The 9,553-nt window shown below is 38.0% G+C and overlaps 1 pseudogene; it reads right to left on the reverse strand.

Annotated features, from left to right (window-relative positions):
• Window positions 1-8,609: 8,609 nt before the first annotated feature.
• LOC118608556 lies at window positions 8,610-8,728 on the reverse strand (annotated as a pseudogene).
• Between the last annotated feature and the right edge of the window lie 825 nt (window positions 8,729-9,553).

The raw sequence follows: 9,553 nt of genomic DNA on the forward strand, positions 1-9,553 counted from the left end.
GAGAATGTGTACTTAAAACAAATAGCATCTTATGTTTAATTACAGTATTTGGTACTTTTCCCCTCCTTCCCATGCTAATTATTGAATACCTATCAAGACCTTGCCTTATGTTATTTTCTTGAGTATATCTTCTCTGAAATATGTATTTCCCTTTCCCTTTTATTTTTCAATAATTTTTAAAAATTTTAAATCACAACTGGCATATTATATTATATTAGTTTCAAGTATACAATATAGTGATTAGACATTTAAATAACTTACAAAGTGATCACCCTGATAAATCTAGTTCCCATCTGACACCATACATAATTATTACAATATTATCAGCTATACTCTTTATGCTATACTTTACATTTCCATAACTATTTTGTAACTACCAAGTCATACTTCTTAATCCCTTCCCCTTCTTCATCCATCCCTCAACCCCCTTTCCATCTAGCAACCATCGAAATGTTCTCTGTATCTTTAAGTTTGTTTCTGTCCTGCTTGTTTATTTTGTTCTTTAGATTCCACATATAAGTGAAATAATATGGCATTTGTCTCTCTCTGTCTGACCTGCTCTACTCAGCACAATATCCTATAGGTCCATCCATGTTGCTGAGATGGCAAGATTTCATTCTTTTATGTGGCTGAGTAATATTCCATTGTATATATGTACCACATCTTCTTTACTCATTCATCCATCGATGGACACCAGGTTGCCTCCATATCTTGGCTGTTGTAAATAATGCTGAATGAAGATATGGATTCACATGTCCATTTAAAGTAGTGTTTTGGGTTGCTTCTGATAAATACCCAGAGGTGGGTTAACTGGGTCCTTCTTTGTCTCTTGTTATATCCTTTGTTTAAAGTCTATTTTGTCTGGTATAAGTATTGCTACTGCAGCTTTTTTGTTTGTTTGTTTCTATTTTCATGAAATATCTTTTTCCATTCCTTCACCTTCAGTCTGTGTATGTCTTTCAATCTAAAGTGAGTCTCTTTAAAGCAGCATATGTAAGTGTCTTTTTTTCTTATCCATTCAGCCACACTTACTTTTAATTGGGGCCTTTAATCCATTTGCATTTAAAGTAATTGTTGATAGATATATAGGTATTGCCATTTTATTTTCATATTTTTGATCTTTTCTCCCTTTTTTCTTCTTTTTAAAGAAGTCCTTCCAACATTTTCTGTAGTACTGGCTTGATGGCGATGAACTCCTTTAGCTTTTTCTTGTCTGGAATGCTCATTATCTGTCCTTCAATTCTAAATGGTAGATTTGCTGGATAGAGTAATCTTGGTTGTAGGTCTTTACTTTTCATTACTTTGAATATTTCCTGCCAGTCCCTTCTGGCCTGAAGTTTCTGTTGAGAAATCAGCTGACATTCTTATGAGAACTCCCTTGTAGGTAACTAACTGCTTTTCTCTTGCTGCTTTTAAAATTCTCTCTTTGTCTTTAACCTTTGGCATTTTAATTATGATGTGTCTTTGTGTGGTCCTCTTTGGGTTCATCTTGACTGGGACTCTGCACTTCCTGGGTTTGTATGTCTATTTCCTTTGACAGGGAAGTTTTCTGTCATTATTTCTTGAAATAGGTCAACTATGAAGAGTATGTTGAGGTGTGTTATTGGTGTTATTATTTAAATATTTGTTATTCTATATATACATGTATGCTGTTAAAGCCCAATGAGCCAAAGATTGATTGCAGGAGACAAGCCTATAGTCTGACAGAATCATATTTATTGCCTCCATGAAGTGAGACTTCAAAGGGACTGTGGATTGCTGCTCTCAACAAGGGGAAGAATGGTGCATTATTTGTAAGGTTTGAATTTGTTATAGAACCAAACTGAAGTCAGGCCACTTGGTAGTGTAAGCCAAAAAATACTCCAAGTTTATTTTGTTCTTAGGAACTTTATTGCAAGCCAGCAAGCAAGGACTACACTGGGGATAGTCTCAAAGCAATGCCTCCCAAGAACAAAAGATTTCATGGTATTATAGGGCTAGTTGCTTACGTCATAGGATGTTGAGGTATGTTTGTGGTGAGCATGCACAGTAAGCAGACATGGCTATACATACATCACATGTACAAAAAAGGTGGACAAGTCCCACTGGAGGGTCCTTTGGTCAGTTCCAACCAGTCTAAGGCTGTTTCTAGCAGCTTCGTTATCTTCACCTTCTGGTCCTGAAGGAAAGCATCTCAAGCAAGCACTGCTGGGTTCCACAAGTCAAACAAGCATATTAAATGTTTAAGCCATCATTTAGGCTATCTCGCAGTCTTTAACCCTTCTCGGGTGAAATGGAGCAGTTCTGAACTGGTTAATATCAGTTTAGAAATTGGTTATCTCCAGTAATAGATAATAATAACAGTGTACCTGGGAGTATCATTGGGAAGATAAAGCAGCAAACAGTCAAACTGGGGCAGGGAGTGGGGAGAGCAGTTACATAGCCTTGAATGAACCAGTGTTTCCTGTTAATTTTGCAACTACTGTTGTCTGTGTCTATCTTCCCAGCATGATTAACAACAGAGCTGCTTTTTTCTGTCTTAATCCAAGACAATTTTTTAATAAGTCTCAGACAGATTTTTACTATTTCAGTGCATATATATTCTAGCTGTCTATTGAATGTCATATATAATTAAGAGCTGTTTTAGTTTTAAATGACATTAAGTCTTTAAAAGTATTCTTAAGTACAAAATCATAAGTAATTTCTATTCTTTTGGTTAAATTTAAATTCTCTTTTAAAAATTGACTAGGAAGTTAAAGTCTCTAGGACGTCCTTTTCAGTCTTGATTATTGACTCTTAAGGGACATAAGACAGGAGACTTAATCAAGTTTTGCCTCCAGCAGCTATGCCATAGTTTTTCAATCTTTCACACTAGTAAAGACCTAATTTCATGCAAATTTTGGGTATAAATAAATGGACCCAGGATATCTGCAAACTCCTTCAGGGCAAAGCTTTGTTTTATTCACATTCATACCCCTTCACAGCTTAACACAAGGCTTTGTTTTATATATATATGACTTTTAATAAATATTTTTTGGATTGAATCCTATTTGTGAAATAATTTTGAGAGTACTACATAAAAGATCAAGTATATTATAAGATAAGAAAAAGAGAAATGTTAATCTTAACTATACCTGGAAGTGTGTACATCATTTTAATGCTTTCCAAAGGCTAAAGGATAATCAGTCTTGAGAGACAAAACCATGCTCTCTTTTTTAAAGGAAAAGTGAGTTTCCACATAGATTTAGTAAAATAATATCATATCCTGTATTGAAAGCCTTAAAATCATGTCATAGTCATGTTTTATTTTTCCACCAATATAATTTAAATTTATTACATATAGAAGTAGCTACCAAAATGTAGAATTATAATAATGGCATTCATTCCACTAGTTAACATATTAACTATTATAGTTATAATAGCTATATTCAACCTATAACCTATAACTTACTATTTAACTTACTATTTATTTTAGAAACATAAAGTTTTCCCTGAAAACAATAAAGACTATTGGTAGTAACCATAACCTTTGTTATTTTTCTATCTTGAGAATCCATGTCATTGCAGAACAATTGTATTTGTTTTGTTTCATTTTTTAAAAATCCAATTTTCTTCACACCTGCTTGTTTAAACAGTGAGAAAAAGCTTTCTTGTGAATTGAGCCTATATCTACAGTTTGAAAAACATTTATATTTACATTGTGATTTCATTTTTGATTTATGTATGTGTGTATATTTGCGATACACACACATACATACTGGTAGGAGATTATACAGTTTCCCAGTGTTGTGTCTAATAAGAGAGGAATATACAAAAAGCTATGAGAGTTCAGATCTCTTTGGTCTTAGAAACACATGATTTCATGGAGGCTGAATGTAAGCTGGGTATTGAGGAAGGGGATACTCAAAGGGCAGCAAAGATTTTCTAAAGAGGATGGTATAATTAGTAGATGAGGATGAGAAAATTATCTGGAGATTCAAGTTTTACAGTTGAGTCTTGAGTTGTTTGAAGGTTAATTTGGGTCAGATATAATGAAAGACAATTTTAGTTTGGATTCTGAGACAAGGACTTGGGTGCGTGCAGGTGGCTTATTTGGGAATTACTCTCAAAAAGAGTAAATAAGGAAATGAGACAGTGAATGGAGAAAAGCCCTCCCAAAAGAGTTCATTGATGAGCAAGTTACTTCTGTGGGCAGCTCTGTTCTAATCCCTTTAGGGAATTTCCTGGTAAATGACATGGAACACAGTACAGGATTATTCTACTGGAGGAGGGGGGAAATGGGGTAATTGTCTTTGAAGTCTCATTCCCCATTGGTTGAGAGTTGAGGACTAAGGGTGACTGCACCACCATACTTCTGAGTTGCTATTTTAGGCAGCCGGTCCAACTCCCAGGTTGCTAAGGAAATCCTTCAGATAGAGAGGGAAAAACATATGAGCTCAAGATGAAAATTTGACAATAGGTTGGGAACTGTCTCAATCTGCAGCTTCATGTGAACTCATGATTGTTGAGAGTATATAGTAAGGGGCATCACCAGAGTCTACCAAAAAGGCTTGGAATACCAAAGTATTTTTCAGTAGAAGATGGAACTCTTTTCGTTTTTTTTTTTTTTTTAATTTTTCAATTACAGTTAACATACAGTATTATATTAGCTTCAGGTGTACAACACAGTGATTAGACATTAATATAACTTATGAAGTGATCATACCTATAAATCTGGTACCCATCTGACACCATACATAGTTATTACAATACTACTGACTATATTCTCCATGCTATACTCTACAATCCCATGACTATTTTGTAACTACCAATTTGGACCTCTTAATCCCCTCCCCCTTCACTCATCCTTCCACCCCTCAATCAGACAACCATCAAAATACTCTCTGTATCTATAAGCTTGTTTCTGTTTGTTTGTTTATCCTGTTCTCTAGATTCCACATATGATATTAATCTTTCTCTGTCAGACTTACTTTACTCAGCACAATACCCTCTAGGTCCATGTTGATGCAGATGACAAGATTTCATTCTTTTTATATTCCATTGTGTGTATGTGTATACACACACACATACACACACACACACCACCTCTTATTTATCCATTCGTCCATTTATAGACACCCAGTTGCCTCCATATCTTGGCTGTTGTAAATAATGCTGCAATGAAAATATGGATTCACATGTTCCTTCAAAGTAGTGCTTTGGGTTTATTCAGATAAATACCCAAAAGTGGGATAACTGGGTCCTTCATTGCATCTTATTATAGTCATTTTTTTAAAGTCTACTTTGTCTGGTATAAGTATTGCTACTCCAGCTTTTTGTTTGTTTCCATTTTCATGAAACATCTTTTTTCCATCCCTTTACGTTCAGTCCGTGTGTCTCGATCTGAAGTGAGTCTCTTGTAGGCAGCATATGTAAGGGTCTTGTTTTCTTATGCATTCAGCCACCCCATCTTTTGATTGGAGCATTTAATACATTTGTATTTAAAGCAATTGTTGATAGACATATAGTTATTGCCATTTTATTATTCATATTTTAATGTTTTTCTTTTTTCTTTTGCTTCTTAAAGAAGTCTCTCTAACATTTTCTGTAATACTGACTTGGTGATAATGAACTCCTTTAACTTTTTCTTCTCTGGGAAGCTCTTTACCTGACCTTCAGTTCTAAATGATAGATTTGCTAGGTAGAGTAGTCTTGGTTGTGGGTCCTTGTTTTTCATCACTTTGAATATTTCCTGCCAGTCCTTTCTGGCCAGCAAAGTTTCTGTTGAGAAATCAGCTGACATTCTTATGGGAGCGCCCTTAAAGATAACTAACTACTTTTAAGGTTCTCTCTTTGTCTTTAAGCTTTGGAATTTTAGTTACAATGTGTCTTCATGTGGGCCTCTTTGGATTTATTTTTTGGGGGACCCTCTACACTTCCTGGGCTTGTATGACTATTTCTTTCACTGGTTAGAGAAGTTTTCTATTCCTTTCTCTCTCCCTTCTCTTTCTGGTATCCCTATGATACACATGTTGGTATACTTGATGTTGTCTCGGAGACCCCTTAAATTATCTTCCTTTTTTTGGATTCTTTTTTCTTGTTGCTGTTCCGACTGGGTGTTTTCTGCTACCTTATCCTCTAAATCACTGATTCGGTCCTTCACTCCATCTAATCTACTGTTGATTCCTCCTAAAGTATTCTTCATTTCTGACTGGTTCTTTTTTATATTTTCTATCTCCATTTTTATGTTTTCTATCTCTGTTAAAGTTCTCACTCAGTAAAGAGTTACTTTACTCTTCCCCTAAGTTCATTGAGCTTTCTTATAACCAGTGTTTTGAACTCTGCATCTAGTAGATTGCTTGTTTTCCTTTTGTTTAGTTCTTTTCCTGGAGCTTTGTTCTGTTCTTTTGTTTGGGACATTTGTCTTTGTCTTTCTATTTTGGCTGCCTACTCATGTTCATTTCTATATATTAAGTAGAGTTGCTGTGTCTCCTGACCTTAGGAGAGTGGCCTTATATAGTAGATGTGCTGTGGGTTGCAGTGGCAGAGTCTCCCTGGCCACCTGAGCTGGGTGCTGCAGATATGTCTCTTGTATGGGTTGTGTGTGCCCTGCTGTTGTAGTTGAGCCTTGGTTGCTGTTTGCACATCAGTGGAAGGGGTTGACCCTCAGGCTGATTGGTTGTGACAACTGGCCATGACTACAGTGGAGGAGCTATTATGCAGAGACTGACCCTACAGAGCAGGATTTGCTTTAGCAGGGCTCTGGTGCCTGCCCTGTCTGCCCTTTGGGTGTGTCATCCTCAGATGCGATCCCAGGTGGTGCTCTGACTCAGACCAAAACTGGTTACTGGCTGTGTGGGCAGAGCCTCCTGGGAGAGGCCATGCCACAGGCCAGGCTCCGTTGCAGTGTATGCCCTGCCTGGGGCCACCTGGCATGAGCCACCAAACAATCTGCAGAAGGCTGCCCCCACACTGAGCTTGGAAGTGCCTCAAGAGGCCAATCCACAAACCAAGGCCAGCTACTGCTAGTTCTGGGCTGAGGGCTGTTCAGCAAGAGGTACGGGGCACGCTGAGGCCAGATGCTGCTTGTTTAGGTTTTGTGAACCCTTGAGAGATTTTAGAAAAGTCCACAGCATGAGCCAAGACAGGCCTTTAGTATGGAAAAGCCACTGAAGCAGTTTCTGTGGGCCCACAATTTGGGGCAGGGTCTCAGGAACTCACCAGGATGGGGCAACCAGTGTTGGCTATGTTGATGGAGACTAACTAAGATATGGTGGCTGCCTGGGCCTGAAAGCTGGGTGGGAGAGGGCTCAACAAAAAAGCAATGCTCTCTTCCAGTACTTCTGTCTGGGAGAAAGCTGCCTCTCCAACCTTTGCGCTGAAGTCAGACAACTCAATTCCTCCCCATATGTCTCTGATGCCTTTCAAGCTGCTGCCCCAGAGCTGGAGCTCAGAGTCAGTGAGTCCATAAGCCAGTGAGTCCATAAGCCAGTAAGTCCATGCATGGGCCCCTTAAGAGGAAAGTTGTGGCTCCCTCAGCTCTTTGTCTCACTCAGCCACAATCTCTGCTGGTTTTCACAGCCAGAAGTTGTGGGGGCTTCTCCTCCCAACACTGGGACCCTGGGCTTTGGAGCCTAGTGTGGGGCTGGGCCCCCCTTGCTTTTCTGGAAGGACCAACACAGTCAAGAGATGTCTCAATTGCCACATGAGGGTGTGGGACCAGCCTGTTTTGCCTCTCCACCCCCCCTCCCATTCTCAAGTTGGCCTCTTCTGCATGTCCCCAGTTGTGTGACTTCTGCTCAGCTAGGCTTCAGGAGACTGCCAATGATGGTTATTCTGTAGCTTAGTTATAATTTTGATGTGTCTGTGAGAGGAGACAAGCACAGCCTTTACCTACTCTGCCATCTTGACCAGAATCCAGTTGTTGGAACCCTTAAGACTAGCTGAGAAACTGAGTAATATAAAGACAAGTGTATCAGTAAGATGCATATAAAATTGCTTGGAGGATAAACATTGGAGAGCTTGACAATCAGATGTAGAACTATTGATATAATTTATGCAATAGTTAATGTGGTTTTGACTTACTTGTGTAGGTAAAGTGGGTCATGGTAGAAATGGAAAGAAGAAATATTCTGGTAAGGCTTCAAGAAAATATATCTAATGATCATTTGTAGGGTCATGGGATAGAGAAGGAGCTGAGATGTAGTAGGAAGTTATAAACTTTCTATTAGACATAGATAACTTTTTTGAGTCTAATTCATTTGTAAATTTACAGAAAGCCAGAAAATATGCAGCTTGGGGCAAGTGATGCAGAGAAATTATGAAGTTGGTGTTTATCCAGTCAATTCAGAATTATAGGGACGTTGAAACCACCTTGATTCTTTCCAGTCTCATTTCTACCTCTGGGACAGATTCTGGTTTTACTCATGGTTCTAAATTTTGCTACCCATTAGAATTATCTAAGGAGGCTCATAAAAATTCTGATGTTCAGACCTCTCCTCAGGCTAATTAAATCAGAGTCTCTGGAAGTGACACCTAGGCTTCAGTGGTTTTTGAAGATCCCTGGATGGTTTTAATGTGTAGCCACAATCAGGAACAATTGGATTATACTCATAAAGTATTTAATAAGCTCTACTTTCTTTTTTTTTAAATGCCTACAGCACCTAGTATTTCTAGGTGGTCTCCCATCCAAGTACTAACCAGGCCTGACTCTGCTTAGCTTCCAAGATCAGACAAGATCAGGCATGTTCAGGGTGGCATGGCCGCAGACAATAAGTTCTACTTTCATGTTCAACATCAAGTCACCAGTTCCAGTTCTGGCTTTGTACTGGCAAATGGGCTTTTGCTTTTTCCTGGAAACAATTATCTTTCTTATTCAACTACTGCGATAACTGCATCCTGCTGCTTTGATAACATTCCAAGCACCCAAATCCTCTATTTTTGCCAAGCTTTCCCAGCCAATATCTAAACTTTAGTCCTAAGGCTAAAATTTTGTTGGCTGGTGTTTTTGATACCAATAGCATGACAGCCTGAATGTCTTTATCATAGTCCCATGACCCATCCCTAGGCAAAGGACGCCTCTAAGCCTAATAAACTGAGATTCCTCCAAAGTTCACAGCTAAAGTAAGGTTTGCGTTTCCAAATTTTTTCGTATCATGTTTTTTTTTCTATTATGTAATAAGAATTTGTTATGTTTTCCTCTTCTGGAAGAGTTGAGTGGAGCTTAGTTTACATTTTTGGAAATGTAAAATTAAAATGTATGGAACACTTGCTATCAAGAAATTGAAGTGAGTTGACAAGGCAGACCATCTCTTCCAGCTTGCTCCCCCACTGCAACAGATGATATTGAATCTAAAAGGTATGGCCTCCCACAATTTCATTATCTTCTCAAAAAAAAATGTGTCCACTTATCCTATATCTGTATCAAACTTGCTTCTTCCCTGCAGCTTCAGTTTATAAATTATTTCTCTCCTTCCCTAATTTAGGCCAAGCCACTGTGCTATGGATTTTGTACTTTCCTTTTTCTTTGTAGTCTTACTTCATTAATTCACTTCTTCTAATTCCTTAGATCTCTAAAAGGTTTTTATATCTTCCA

The sequence above is a fragment of the Rousettus aegyptiacus genome, unplaced genomic scaffold (genome assembly GCF_014176215.1).
Source record: "Rousettus aegyptiacus isolate mRouAeg1 unplaced genomic scaffold, mRouAeg1.p scaffold_m13_p_9, whole genome shotgun sequence".
Taxonomy (NCBI): Eukaryota; Metazoa; Chordata; class Mammalia; order Chiroptera; family Pteropodidae; genus Rousettus; species Rousettus aegyptiacus.